This window comes from Oryzias latipes, chromosome 4 (assembly GCF_053564925.1).
Source record: "Oryzias latipes strain Hd-rR chromosome 4, Olatipes_Hd-rR_3.1".
NCBI lineage: Eukaryota > Metazoa > Chordata > Actinopteri > Beloniformes > Adrianichthyidae > Oryzias > Oryzias latipes.
Genome location: NC_136240.1, coordinates 26,460,332 through 26,475,760, shown reverse-complemented (window position 1 = coordinate 26,475,760; position 15,429 = coordinate 26,460,332). Strand labels below are relative to the sequence as shown.

At 39.9% G+C, this 15,429-nt stretch overlaps 1 long non-coding RNA gene across 1 annotated transcript; it reads left to right on the top strand.

Annotated features, from left to right (window-relative positions):
- The first annotated feature begins 12,240 nt into the window (after positions 1-12,240).
- Positions 12,241-14,617, top strand: LOC105353979 (uncharacterized). The gene is made up of 3 exons (XR_908681.4): positions 12,241-13,298; positions 13,907-13,981; positions 14,247-14,617. It is a non-coding gene; the product is annotated as an uncharacterized LOC105353979 (long non-coding RNA).
- The last annotated feature ends 812 nt before the right edge of the window (positions 14,618-15,429 follow it).

Below are 15,429 nucleotides of genomic sequence, written 5' to 3'. Positions count from 1 at the left end.
TGCCACAGAAATAAAGCATGAAAAAAGTCAAAATACAATAATACAATAATAATAATACAGCAAATAATATAATTATTCACTTGTGAAATTATCCAATTTGCTGCGAATAGTTCAAGTATTACTGAAGTCAAATTCCTTCAAGTGATGCCAACTTAAAAAATTGTCTTATTGGCCAGCAGATAACCCTTCATAGAATTTCCATGGTACACCTCATGCAGTTATCAGACAATGCAGGAAACCTCCCTCTAAACAGAATGTAAAGGAACCACCAATAGGCCTGAATAACCAAGAACTAAAACTGGTTGGAAAGTGAGAGACCACACAGGAGACGGACAAAACACAGAAACAAAGTTCTGCCATGGATTCTAGGTTCTTTGTGTGTTCTATGGTTTTAAACTTGGATAATAGGGTATTGCAGCATTCTCTGCATGAGATCTAATCTTGAAAAGTTATGCTTTGAGTAGCATTCTTCCATAAAGCCACTTTTTTTTTTACCTGAATTGCTGGTATGAGTTTACCGGAACACACAACGTTGAACTGGCTTCTGACTAGAGACAGAGATCCAACATTTCCAAATGAAGAAGTTGGCTCTTTTCTGAGTACTGTTTGATATATTTGGAGCTGAAGCTAGACAGAAGCAAGGCTTGAGTCTGGTCAGGGAGTGTCGAGACTTTGTGCTGAATGTGAAGCCTTATCATAGAAAGTATAGTTGACACTTACTGAAGGTTGACGGGGAGCCAACACTGAGCGGAAAGGAGAAAAGGATGACCTGTGTCTGCCAGCAAACTTTGATTTTCTTTTTGGGGGCTGAGATTGGAGCAGATCTGCTGGAAGCTGCACAGTGGTGCAGAGGAGCCAGCAGCTGACACATGAGGAGAAACACCTGCAGAGGTTTGCTTTTAAAGTCCAAATCCTTCAGAGGAACTGTCCTTGGACACACATAGAGTGTAACTTGTAGTGGGAATACCATTGACTGTATAAGAGAGCTGGACAGAGCGATGACAACATTACTTGAGATAGGAAGATGGGCATCACATCTGATTAAAAATGTTTATATAAATAAATAGTTCTCAAGATCATAAAGCTACATTCACCAAACTTTCTCACATTGTCATCCATTTTTACTAGCTATAGTTAACTATTTTTTCTAGGGAAAAGTTGTACTGTTTTACTGGATTGTTCAAGCTACTTCACAGATGTGCTCTGTTTAAGTGCTAAATGATAAAAGACGGTCAAAATAAAAGTCTGGGAAAATCTAGAGCTAAATCTACATTTTTTTTAAAAATGTATTATCCTAAAAATATTGGATGGGGACTCTGTAAACTTTGGATCAGAGCCAAAAAATCTTATTGGGACATCCCTAAAATACACCTGTGGATCATCAGTAAATCTATGAACATTAATGCTGAGCTGCAGAAAGTGAGACTTCTCCAACTGTTCATTCATTTACAGTAGTTCTTCAGGGTTCAGCTGCTTAGTTTGCAGCTGAGCTCTGCACAACAGCCCCTTCAACCCATCATCTCCCTGCCTTCCTTTGCCTCTCTGGCTGCCCACTGCCCTCCTTGGCATGCTGGCTGATTAGTTCTTGCCATGACTTATTAGCAGGATGGTAAATATTCACTGGGCTGCTCTCTAGGTTGGCAGGCCGTCTGCCGACTAACTCATTATGGCTTTATTATTCTCTGCATCTGCTTCTAATTTATTCCCTCGCTGCTGCCACTGTGCTCGATGCCCGCCCGCTGAGCCTCCACTGCTCACCCGGACCTCCTCCTCCCCTTCTGAGGCTGCGGGGAGGTGAGGGCAACAGACAAAGATTGAATGAGGGATGAATAGGAAAAATAGATTGGTAAGAGTGAGAAGAAGGGTCTCATTATGGAGATGCTGATTCAGGAGAAGGGGAGTCCACCTGCTGCAGGCACTGACCCTGTATATTGCGGTGGCTGCTTTCACCAGCGGGGCCTCAACTTAAACTGCCGTGCGTTTAAACTCCATTAGTGGCTGCTCACCTGTCAATCAACAGGTCAGTCCATTTACAGAAATGATGCATTATGGGAAAGTGGCTGGGAGGTGCAGAGGAAGGACGACAACACCAGCAGACTCAGAAATAGACAGGGGTAGTAATTACAAGGGGGTTAGCTCTCCAACTCTGTCCTTTAAAAAAATCCCCAAGGATTTGAAAAGAGCCTCCAGAGCGCACAACTGCAAGTGCTTTGAAAAGAAAAACTACTCTTGGCTGCAAGGTAAACCCACAGGATGGTGACAGTACAGTAGTAATTTGTCTGTCAGATGTGAAAACTTAAAGGAAAGAGTTGGTTCTTGTTCACATTTTCAGCCTCAAGGTGTTAATTTTTGCAGAGCAGAAGGTTTCAGTCTGTGCTTTGAAACAGTAAGCTCTTGTATTCTGAACGGTTGGTGTCACTAAACTGACAACTGAGGAAGTTTTAGTTTGTGACAAAACTGCAGTTCTGCTGCATTGACAAGGACAAACCCCCAAGACATAATGTTCGTTCAAGTGGCCACTTTCAATGGAAAATCTATGTAAATACACGTTTTAGGCTTCTACGACCAAAACGCTTGTGTTCACATGACCTACGAAGTTTCTACGACTGTCTTCTGGATCTACGAGCAAAACATATAACCATTGAATACAGAAAGTTACACCAGGTCGAACTCTGGCCAATCAGGACTCTGATTTGGTAGTGACACATGGAAGACGTTCACAGAAGTAAAAAATTAATCTTGCAGGAGAAATTAAGAATTGCCGTTTCTGCCCGGCCAGAATTATGACACCAAATCTTCTAAATATTGAAATAGTGCTGTGAAAGAAAAAGCCTGGAGGAAGATTTACGAGATTTGTACCACTTTGACATTTTGCATCAAGCCTCTTCCAGGTGGCAGACATGCGCTAGTAAACAGTGAAAAAGAGGAATAAGACCGTCCCTGCTTGTCCAATGTAAACATTGGGCTATACTCTTGTTCAAGAATGCATATTCTTGGGTTACATCCCCTGAATGTCCGTAGCTTTGATTTAGTAAAATATTTTTAAATCTACATTTCCTTAGTGTGCAACAGAGGACAGCACTTTGTTCTCATTTTTAATAGTTCACCAAATAACCTGTTTTGTTTCACAACCAATTCACTCATTCACTACGCTGTAAAAGCCCAGCTGGATCTATAAAGTCTGTACTGGGCGTCAGTTTATGTAGGAACTGAAGTAGCGATCCTTTGTTATATCGCAGTCCCACTGTTTGGCAGATTTTCTTTTAAACTTTGCATGCTTTTATTACTTTTTAAAAACTGTGTTTGACCCTTGTGCTATCTTAGATGACAAAAGGTTCAGCACACTGTCTTGTGGGTCTAGATGACCCAACTCCCAACGTTAAAGTGCCTAGGATAGCACAAGGGTTAAACAAGACAGAAAAGTAAAATAAATGTTCATGTCTGTCTGAGAGAAGTGCATAAAGTATGTAATGAGGAGTTTTACAGTCTTAAAAATATCCTACTTTGTAGATGTACATATAGCAGATTATTTATGGAACGGAACTCAACGATAAACAAGAGAAAACTGTATTTTATATATAAAATCAAAATGTTGCCCAAAAAGGGATCGTAACCTTAGAAATGAGAGGTGACAGCCAACTGGGTGTGTCAAGCTCATTCACTGTTCCTATTTCCCTTTTTTCCCCACAGAAACTTTCAATCCTGCCAACACAGACTAGAGAGCTGAAACAATGACTTCCACACACATCAACAGCCCTTCATTGATTTTTCAAAAAACATATTAAGTGTTGTAACTTTTGGAAATTAATGCTCGAATTACCATTTATATAATTTTAAACGTTAACACACCAGGATTGTTCTTCACCGGTCTGTCTTTTCCTTACAACAACGCCAATGGAGGTGTTTAGGGGACGTTCCCACCAGCGGTCCAAACCTCTTCAATGAGCCTTTTCTGATGTCGAGAAGAAACAGGTCAGAATCTCAATGAATTTAGAATTCATCAAACTCAAAACTACAGTCACCCTGCACAAGACAGTCATATCAGCAGCTTGTATCCATGTTATTGGTTTACTCAAACCACAGCTTGTGTCCAAGCCAATATTAATCATCTATGCAAATGCTAATTAAATAAGTTACTTTTCTCTTATCTTTTTGTAGCAATTAAACCCTTTTAATTATAAGTCTAAATGCAAATCCTCACTTAAGAATATGAAAGAAAGAAATACTTTAAAATATTGATTAGTTTGTAATATTTAGAAAAACTGGAAAAGAAATCTCTGTCCCCTCTTCAGAAGCCTAAGTTAAGCCCTTAACAGCGTGGCGTGCCTGCACCCAATACTTTAACATTAACAGCTTTGAGTTTCCAATGGAAAATGCTAAGCACCATTTAAGAGTCCCATTAGCTTGTGAAAGCATTTTAATCAACGGCTCCTTAAACGCAAACAGTGAGCTCGCTTCAGTTCTCCCCGACACTCAGCCATCACTCTGAGAGGAAAACGGCAGCCTGTGAAAGCCAAGCAGTAATTACTGAGAGGAGTGAAAGGTTGAAAGGTTTCCTTGTTGAGAAGCCAACCTAATAAATGACTGCTCCAGCCTGGGATCAGAATCATCAAACACGTATTTCTCAAGAAGCAAAGGGCTGATGACGGCGCTCGTTTTAGTGAAAAGCGTCAATTGAGCGCTATTGGCTGATGTGAGCGGTGGTGGCTCTGCTATCAAGAACGTTTTAGACGGTTACAACTGTGACTCATTATCTTGAAGCAAGTCTTTTTGTCTAATATTTCCGTAGAAGCATGCTGAAGGCTGTATATCACTCATTTCTAGAGGAGAACCCCAAGGCTCCATGCTGGAGCTCATGCCCTTTGTGAAAATATCAGCTCTAAAGCAACATTCACACTGAATGTGATTTGCACATCCTGGTTGTCCAGTTTCAGTTTTAAGCCAACATACAGACGAGATCAGAGGTCATGTGGTGCGTTTTGAGCGGTGGGTGCAGCGCGGCAGTCTGGGTGCAGCACATTTTGGGCATTGTAGCCTATCCAGACTTCAAATATCTGAACTTTGGCAAAAAATTCTGGTCACGTCAACAAAACAGGGACTCAGCTTTGTTGATAACACGATTAGCGAGTGGAGTCCAACACCAACATGGAGGAGAATCTGATTGTTCTTCTTTTGAACTGTAATACTTTTCTTCTTGCATTGAAACAATAAAAAAAGATCCTCTAATTTTATTCTTATCTTTATTTTTTCTCTCCTTGGACTAACGCAGAACACCAATTCATAAAACTGGGTCACAGAGACAGTAGTATATTAAAGCACTCTAATGAACTTTCATGAATAGAAACATCATCCGTGACTTCTGTGTATTATAATGAGATATACAGTCCATACAATGCTTCCATAAGGTGATGAGGTTTGAAACTTTTGGTGGTAGCTCCTCCCTCACGCATCTGGAGGATCAAGTTTATGAACACATTTTTGGATACGCGTCAAATAACCCTAACCCTTGTTGTGCTAAATCCTCATTAAGGCCCGTACACACCGGGACGAATATTCGCCAGGCGTTATTCGCCAGCGTTTTTCGCCACGTTTTTTGTGTTCACACCCAGGCGATTTTCGCTGACGGTGAGCCGAGCGAACATGCAATTTCATTCCCTGACATTAGATGGCGCTTAATGTAAACAGAAATACTCCTGTACACAAGGAGGCGCTGCGCAACTTTACGCTTCTTAAAGTCGCTTTTCACTCAGAAGAAGAGAGCAAGTATTTACGCGCTTGTCAGAATAATACAAAGAAAACATGAATATTTCAAGCACCAGTAGCTCCAACTGGTGCTTGGTTCGGGGATATTTTAGAATGTCCGTCATTATTTCTCCGCGGCAGTGTAGACGCTACTTGGCGTCTATCTTCTTCGCTGGTATGTGTGCTCAGCAAGGCAGTTCTGTGTTTGAGCGCCCCCAAGTTGTGTTTTACTGTAACTTCAGAAGCTCCAGACACGTGTGCAAAAGCGCCGTTCTCATTGGTCGAATAGATTTCGACGCGATGCGTCGAAAAAAAAAAACGAACCCGAGGCGTTTTTTTTTTTTGACGCTTTGGCGCGTGCCGTTTTTTCGCGTCGGTGTGCACACTCTCATTGGTGCCCTTTGTTTAGTCACGAGGCGTTAAACGTCGGCTAAAATCGCCGGCGAATTTCGTCCCGGTGTGAACAGGCCTTTACACTGATGACATGCAATGTGCCCCTCGTTTCCTAGTCTTTTCTCATTCACATTACCTCCTCCTTTCCCTGAAATGGTAGTCTTTTGCAGTCCACACTGCACTTGCAGTGTCGGTGTACATTCTTTGCATGGTTTGTAAGTAACAGCATTTAACAGCCTCTTTGGGCTCTCTGAAGCCCCACTGGTAGTGGAGAGATCCACACAAGATTAATTAATTTGTTGGGACTTTCTCTAGGGTTGCATTTGGAAATAATGGTCAAATCTGACACTGATTACACTAGAAAGCAAAGCTGTGAGCATTGCACATCTACTATATACTCCAAAGACAAAGTGAAGGTTTGCTGTCTGGACCACAGTGACCAAACACTTTTTGAACCTGTGAACAATAGTCTGCAGTCAGGATTTCTGCTAAAGGAGAGTGAAAGCCAGTTTGCAGCAGCAAGGCCAACGGTTGGGCAGATTTCACACCAAGGCCGTAAAGTCACCTGACTGACAGGAAACCAACGCATGTTTAGTTCCATTAGCTGTCATGCACCTAGGTATGTGAAATTTGCTCTCCACTTTCGACCCATCCCCTGGGAGAGCAATGAGCTGCAGACAGACACGGGAACCTTTTAATGGTTTAACCCCCGAATTCAACCCCTTAATGCTGAGTTTCAAGCTGGAAGGCATCGAGTTGAGCTGTGACAGTGTGGGATTTTTGATCACCGCGGTGATGAACCAGCAGTGGGCGCGGTGTGGCGGTTAACAGCGGTTCACAAATAACTGTAACAACTAACTACTACCTATCTAACTAATGAATTAACTATATAGGTGTTGTAGAATGACTGTGTGTGTGTGTGTCAGCGCGCTGCGTGTGTAGGAGGAAGGAGCGCACACATGTGTTGGGGATGCGTGTTGATTCTTCTCCAGCTGAAAGCTCTTGAGCTGCATGCGAGGCTTCACCTGTGCTATCTGGTCCAGACATCTTCTCAGAATATTATGTATTGCCCAGTAATAAACAAGACTGCAGACACTTTGTCACCTTTCTGGTAGCCATGAAGCCTGACACCCATGAAGAACGCGGGGCAGGAGGCTCCGCCTTTATTTATACGGTCACGTAACTTTACGCTGCACAAAATAGTCTCAAGCAAAAAACTATTGTTTTTGCTTATTAATGGTTATACATTGTGGCATATTTGTGTCTTTCATGAGCAAATAGCTAGTACGAACACACCCAATAGTTGTCGGGACAGGGACAAAAAGACCTTCCAAGAGATGATGGTCATTGAGATGTCTGTTAGAAGTTCACATCCTGTTTGTGAAAATATTACTTTAAAAAATGTAACGATACACTTAAAAAAAAAAGCTTACCAATAGATGTGGGCAAAATTTTGAAACTACTTTTTTTATTTTTTTATTTTTAGTTGCGAAGTTGAAACTTGATTTTTGGTAACTGATGGACTTAGTAGGCTCTTCCTTTTTTCCCAAACCACCCTTCAGGAGGACATTGTCTCTATACAACTGTTTGTCATTCAGTGGGGCAAAAAAGGATTTATTCAGCCACCAATTGTACAGGTTCTCCCATGTAAAAAGATGATAGAGGCTCATTATTTTCACCACAGGTACAACTATGACACAAAACGAGAAAAAAAAAAAACAGGAAATAACTTTGTCTGAATTTTAAGAATTTATTTGCAGGTTCAGTCTTCCCAGCCTGGTGCAGGTCAACAGTTTGGGGTAACACTTTATATTGATATTCCTTAACAAGCTTTGTTAACACATTAACAAGCATTATAATATAATTTTTAGGGTCTTAGTAAGATATTTATTAGTACAATAAGTCTAATAAAGTTTATTGAATTACTTAGTTAACACATTTAGAAGCATTATTGTTAGGATGTTTTTAAGATGCTAATGATACATTTATTGGCATTATAGATGCCTAACAAATGTGTCAGTGTTAATAAGCGTAATAAGATGTATTAACAACCTTTGTTAACAAATTAAGAAGTATTATTATTGTTTGGGGTTCTAGTAAGTCATTTATTAGCATTATAGATGTGTCACACAAGCCTAAGTGTTAATAAGCTTAATAAGTTTTATTAACTAACCTAACAAATTAATAGGCTTTATTAATGTGTACGATGCTAGTAAGATATTTATTAGCATTATAGATGTCTTGCAAATACCTGAAAGTGTTAATAAGATTTATTAACATCTAAAGTCAGACCATTGTCTTCTAAATCCATATTATTAAACTGCTTGTAAGCTTTACAAATGTATTAATTAACTTTGTTAATAGTTTATTAATTGTTTTGCAGCACCTCATCTAAAGTGAGGACGGTTTTTACCACAAGCAACCACAAAGCATAAAGCTTGTAAAAAGAACTTTATAACATTAAAACAGACTAAACATACAAAACTCTTTCTGTAAAAGAAATATAATAAATTAATTCAGACACATTAAAAAAACAAAAACATAACAAACGTATCTTTTTTCTTCAATGATATGTGATCTTCACTGGTGTCCATGGATAACGTTAAATCTTTCCAGCTTTATCCACCTTTGTCATGGTAGGGAGAACACGTCAGTGTAAGGGTGGGGTCATCTAAGATAGCACAAGGGGTAAACGGATCAGATGTAACACAGATGAACGTCGGAGACAGAAATTATGACTCAGAAGTGACCCAAACAAAAATGAAAAACAAAATTTTAAAAGTCTGCTGTACTAAAAGCGGACTAACTAAAGCAGAGGAAAAACTGTGAAAGGACATGAATGATTGAGAACAAACACAATAAAAATATCAATCATCTGTTAACATAAACATTAACTTTAAAATACAGAAACTATCAAACCCGTCGTAACAAGCACCCACACCCAGTCATTGACCCAGCAGGTTTTCCTCACGAAACCACAGCCCTGTCATATAAAAGACATCATTTCAAATATGATTTAATAGACTGCAAAATCAAACATGATTATTAAAATAAAATCACATTTACCAAATTGGCTCACACAGCCTCCACACAAACAGCGAGGGCCCAGTCGTCCTGGCCACCTTCAAGAATCTGGCACTTACCGGGCAGCTCCGCCATTCCCATTAAAAAGGAAATAATGCGAGAGTCAGATCTTGATCTGTGTGTTAGAGGTGTGTTGGAACTCCACCCCCCCAACATTTGAATGTTCAAATTGAGACCCCATACTTCTACTGAGGGATCTGATTGGTCAGGTAGAACTTAAACAATGTGCACTACATAAAAAGTATCATGAAAAAAAAAATCCTATCTGGAATGAGGGTGGGGGGTGGAGGGGGGTCACTCAGTCCAGTTCTCATATACAGTCAATGGTCTAAATACTAAACTACTACTACTAAAAACTCTCAGCACAAAAGTTCCAACAAATCTGTCAACATTTGTACTTCTCTGGCAAATTATTCAATGTTCATCCTGGAATTCCTTATTTCAATGCAGAACTCCCAGCATTCACATCAATATGTTTTAGAAATTGTTGGCCTGTCCCTTGACATATGCACCTGTGGAGAAATCTCCCCCTCATGCTGCTGCAGGTCCAAAAATAATCTGTTAGCTGACATGCCGAGTTGATGTGCAGCCTTTTTCTGTAAAACTAATGCGGGTTTAGAAAACATCTGTTAGAAGCAAACCACACAGACAAGAGTGGGGCTGTTTTCGAATGTCTGCCCACATTGCCAGCCTCTTAAATGCGACGACCCCTCCTTGCCATCTGGTTGAGAGTGTGACTGGAAACAGTTCTCTCTGTTTGGTTGAGTAGCAGGAGAATCAAGAAGACTTGGATGACTGTGGAGACTATTAAAGGAACAGCTAGTTTCTTTAAGGCTTCCAGAACATTTGTTATGCCGGCAGAGTCACAGCTGAGAGCAAGGAAAGATGAACTGTTTGGGTAGTTGGTCCTAAGCTGCAAAGCAGTACGGCTCCTGCTTTAAAACCAGACCTAGAGTTCAGCGGGGTCAGAAAAGGATGGCAATGCTCCAGCTTGCCTGTTTGTCATTGTTTGTCTCGTGTTCTGAAGAGGTTTTTAGGGTAAAAAACCCTCTCTCACAGTCATTTTAACCCTTGTGCTATCTTAGATGACGTGTTCTCCCTACCATGACAAAGGTGGATAAAGGTGGAAAGATTTCATGTAATCCATGGACACCAGTGAAGATCACAAATCATTGAAGGAAAAAGGTTCAGAGCACTGTCTAGTGGGTCTAGATGACCCAACTCCCAATGTTAAAGTGCCAAGGATAGCACAAGGGTTAATTGCTCCATTAAAATTACATTTCAGTCAGACAACTCATGCAGTAAAGATTCATTTCCATATTTCTTTTAGTTTGGCATAAGGCTCTGTTCAGATATATAGAACAAAGATCTCTATAGAAACCTTGGGTATTAAACTACCCCTAACGGAGCTCACAGGTGGAAGCCGGGGAGGAGGGTGGGGTGATGAACGCAGAGCTCGCGGAAATGGAAGAAGAGGGATTGGACCGCACACCTGGAACTTAAGTAGGACGTTGAACAGGTGAGTTGATTAGACTGAACCGCCTGCGGGGAGGAGTAACCAGGTAAACCCACTTCTCGAGTTGCCTGCCTGAAATACTCCCAAGGTCGTTCATTTCATTGATTTTCCTCAAGATGCTGAAAGCAAATGACTGGAATAAAAAAATTAAAAAAAACAATCTCTGTTTGCAGCTTTATAACATTGTTTAATTTTGTTTCATTTTTCTGTAATTGTGTAATTTCTGGAATTTTTTTTTTATTTCTAAACTGTAAGTTTTGTGGATTTGTATGTACAATGCCGAAATCCTGCATCAAAAAGTGTCAGCTGATGGTGTAATTATTAGTCTTTGCAGCATGAATACTCCTCTTGCAGCAAACACTGCTATTACTATACATTACAGTCAAATTTTCCGCCTGCAGACTCTCAGAACCGGCTGAACGCAGAGGATTCTTCTCCACTCCGAGGAGTCTGTGCCTCGCAAACACTCATCCACTCTTCAAAGCACAGATGATCAAGACACAGCAGCAGAGAGGAGCTGCACTGGTTCAAATGGGCTAACTGGGATTTGCGTTAGAGTAATGGCTCTGAGGTCTGATGGGGACGTGCAAAAGACTTTCTAATGAGCTCTTTTCTTGGGGGGGGGGCAGAGTTGCACTTTTTTTTTTCCAAACTCCCTCTAATGAGTCTGCAGAGTTGGATCCAGCGGGAGTAAGAGCTCCTCCCCTCACTGAGAAGCTTGGAGGTTTTCTTCTTTTTTTAAAAATGAGAAATGCTCCCTTTTTTAATTGGAAAAAAACAACGTATTAGTACATTTCGAATAATATTCAAAATAAGAGCAAGTCATTTTCTTACGCACACAAAATAATACAACAGGAATCTGCAAATATTTTTCATACCAGCAAATTCCAGCCTCTTCTAACAGTGAAAAACAGAATTTTTCTTAAATTTGATCCTCAAAATGTCATCATGGCAAAGGCTGAAAATAAGCAGACAGCCACGTGACTTTTTTTTTTACGTTGTTTTATCCTCAACTAAATAAAACAGATGTTTTTTATCTCCAAACTACAAAACCGGCAATACAGAATGAAGGCAGAGATTTCCTAATTTGTGATGTTTTAACTGCAAATACCTTCACACTGGATGGGGGGAAAAACACTTTTTTTGCACAATAGTAGAACAGATACAACATTTTTCACTCTTTAATTCATCTACAAGTTTGTTTTTATTGAAAAAATTGAGGTTAAGTTTAAAAAAAAGGAAAAGGAAAGAAAAAAAACCCCACATATTTACCTCACAGTATAAGTTCACTGAATTGAGCCTCATGGGGGGGGGGGATCTTTGGTCACAGACTAGGTAATGTCCAAATTCCCTCCCTACTCTCTGACTACAAAAAAACAAACAAACTATATAATCTGGGACTATCTAGTGCTCTGGATTTTAAAGGCAATTAGGACACCATGCTCTTCATTTTTTAACGTTAAACAAGACAGCACTTGTTTACTGAAGTGAAAAACCTAACAAATATAAACCATGTAATCTATGTAAAACATATTTACATATTTGCAGATATGACTGAATGTTTACAATGAGGGTGTGGAAAAACAACTGTTTCATGACCAAAAATGTTCATTTTCATTTAACCCTTGTGCTATCCTAGGCACTTTGATATTTGGAGTCGGGTCATCTAGACCCACTTGACAGTGCGCTGAACTTTTTTCTTCAATGATTTGTGATCTTCACTGTACAATGTACAATGCAGAAATTCTGCATCAAAAAGTGTTAGCTGATGGTGTAATTATTTAGTCTTTGCAGTATGAATACTGCTCTTGCAGCAAACACAACTATTACTATACACATGGCCGGTCCTCCCTATACGCGAAATACGCAGCGGCGTAGAGGCCCCCGCCACCACCAGGGCCCCGGAGTGGCGAAAAAAAATGAAAATAAAAAATCTGGCAACCCATTTCATAGCACGTCCTACCAACGTGCGCTCTGAATGTTGTGCAAGAAAGTTGGCTGCACTTTAATGATCGCCCCCTTCAACACACTTGATTTTTTTTAAATACAACTTTATTGTATAAAACGGAAATACAATACAAAACACAATTTCACAAAATAAAATTCAGATATGCCAGGGGAGCATACATATTACATACATTTGACATAAAAACATTCAGGTTTCTGCAACTTTTTTTTTTTTAGGTTTCTGCAACTTTCATATAGACATACAGCTTTCCCTTCAACACACCTGAACCAATCTGGCAACCCAAATAATGACGTTACGCCACTCTTAGCAACGATTGGTCCACATCATTTCATCTGAGCCTGGCACAGTGTACATTTACGAGCGCATTTTGTTTCAATAAAGTTGGGAAAAAGAAAAAAAAACGACCGCATTTTGTCACGTTGATCAACACGACAACAAAAGAAAACTTTATGCCAAAGAGACTTTATCCATCAGGAGCTGAAAAAAGATGAAGAATTTCAACATCAGTCACAAGGAAAGTTTGGAGGATGTTGGGGCCGTTTCTTCTCCTGCCTTTCTGTGCAGCTGAGCGATTTACGTAAATATCAATCCGAGGTGAAGATTGCACAAAACTATCCAGTTTGTCGTAATTTCCAATGGAATAAAACTAGAAAATAATTCTGATATCCAAGTTTCCAAGATGAGGTCAGACATGACCTTCCAAAACAAAGTAAATAATGACAACGGTGGCTGATAAATGTTTTAACTCACGTTATCGTATTGGCTAATTATTGTTTTGCTAACACATTAGATTAGTGCGATCTGCATTTTCCGGTTTATGTCAGTATAAAAACTGCTGTTTATCTGTAATAGACAGTCAGGTAGTCTGACTTTTACAACAATGAGTGTGTCTTAAAATCTTGCATTAGCATGAAATATGGAGAATCAAAACTGCCAAATTATACAAACAGGAAATACATTTTCTCATTTATAAATGACGAACAAAATAAATGAACTAATTTTAAAATTATGAACATACAAAATAATAATAAAGAAGTGTATAAATGTGAATATTTCCATTTAAACTCAAATTAGTGTTCACATTTATTATTTATAAATGGGTACATTTATTTCTTATTTGTATTTTGCAGTTTTGGTTTTACATAATGAAGATGTTTTGCACAGTTTCTTCCCAGCCAACAGTTTCTTCTGCTCTCAAATAGTATCAAATAGTGCTGGAGGAGGTGCAGCGTCCACATCCCAAGATGTTCCTGACATCACTGAAGATGTCATCTCAGGTAACTTAAATAGCATGGAAGGTATTTTAAAAAACAGTGTCTGCATAACCCCTTTTTTCATAAACAGCAGCCGAAGAGAATGAAGTCCCAAATTTTTCATATTTAAATAAACAAATATGGCCTCATGCAAATATATAATCAAACAATCAATCTCTCATAAATATATAAAAAGATCATGAAATTGTGAAAAACCTGCACACAGATTTTAAATGAGCCAATTAGCTTTATCATCGATTATTGTATAATAATAATGCTTGTTTTTTAGCTGCAGAAGAAACTCCTGTCACTACATCTTCTGTGGTTGATGCTGCTGCTGGTAAGTTTGGTCCAGCTGAACGGCCAACCACACTCTCTGATCCAGTAAGAATGGATTTGGTGCAAAGAGGTCCTTTTCAGACGGATAAAGACTCTGACTTTCCAAAATCCCCATCATTGAGCTGTTGTGTTCTTTATTTTGGATTGTTTTATCGTCATTTGATTTTCTATTAAGTTGCTGTTTTTATTGAGTTGGAGTTTTGTGAATGTCATTTGTTGAGTTCAGCACTTTGGTGAACCTTGTTCTGTTTAAAGTGCTTTATAAATAAAGTTGAGTTGAGTTGAGTGCCTAATGTTACAATAAAAATATATATCTATATACATTTTTCATTTAGATTTTTTTCTTTTCACTTTTGGCACCACTAAATGTGCATCCAACATGCAAGCAATACACTGTATTCAGTTCTTCAGCAGCAACAATAATACATTCACAAAATGTAGTAATAGAGAGATCTCATTTCTATCACAATAACAGTTGCATTTGGTTGGTGCTGCTGATCAGTTAGAGGGCCCAAAAATTTAATTTGCCTCTGCTGTCAATCAGACAGACCTCCGCATCACCACGACGCTCCGCCACCCCTTTACACTTTGTGCCGTCAGCCAGACCACACCACACAGTGTTTTCCAGCCTGGAAGTTCTCATCAAAATGTCTGAACTTCCTGTGATGACATGTGAAGTTGCTCCACAGTCGACCATCTAATGTCTGCTCCCACGCTCACTCGGAAAGCGAGCTCCTTCTCCTGGTTTATCTTCTCGCTGCAGGCTTTGTGTGCGTCGTCTCGCCCTCTGCGCTGTCTGCGTCTGCAGGTGCTGTCTGCGTCTGCAGGTGCTGTCCCGGTGCATGCTGCTTTTGCACAAGCTGCACCACAGTTTGCGCTGGCAGGTTCTGGCCAGGTGTCCCTACGGGCCGCATCTGAAGCATACAAAGTCCTTTGTCGCCTTCTCTGCTCCTCGCTCACCTGGGCTGGCAGGTCTCCCTCTGGTGCACGCGGGCATTCATCAAGTTGTCACCTGCTGCGGTCGCTCGCATCTTTTCAGTGTCCTCACAGCTCCGGAGCTTTGTTTTAAACTTTGCAAATGACATGGTCTCATCCTGTTGTGTCACATGGATTGCAAATGGTTGGAATGACTC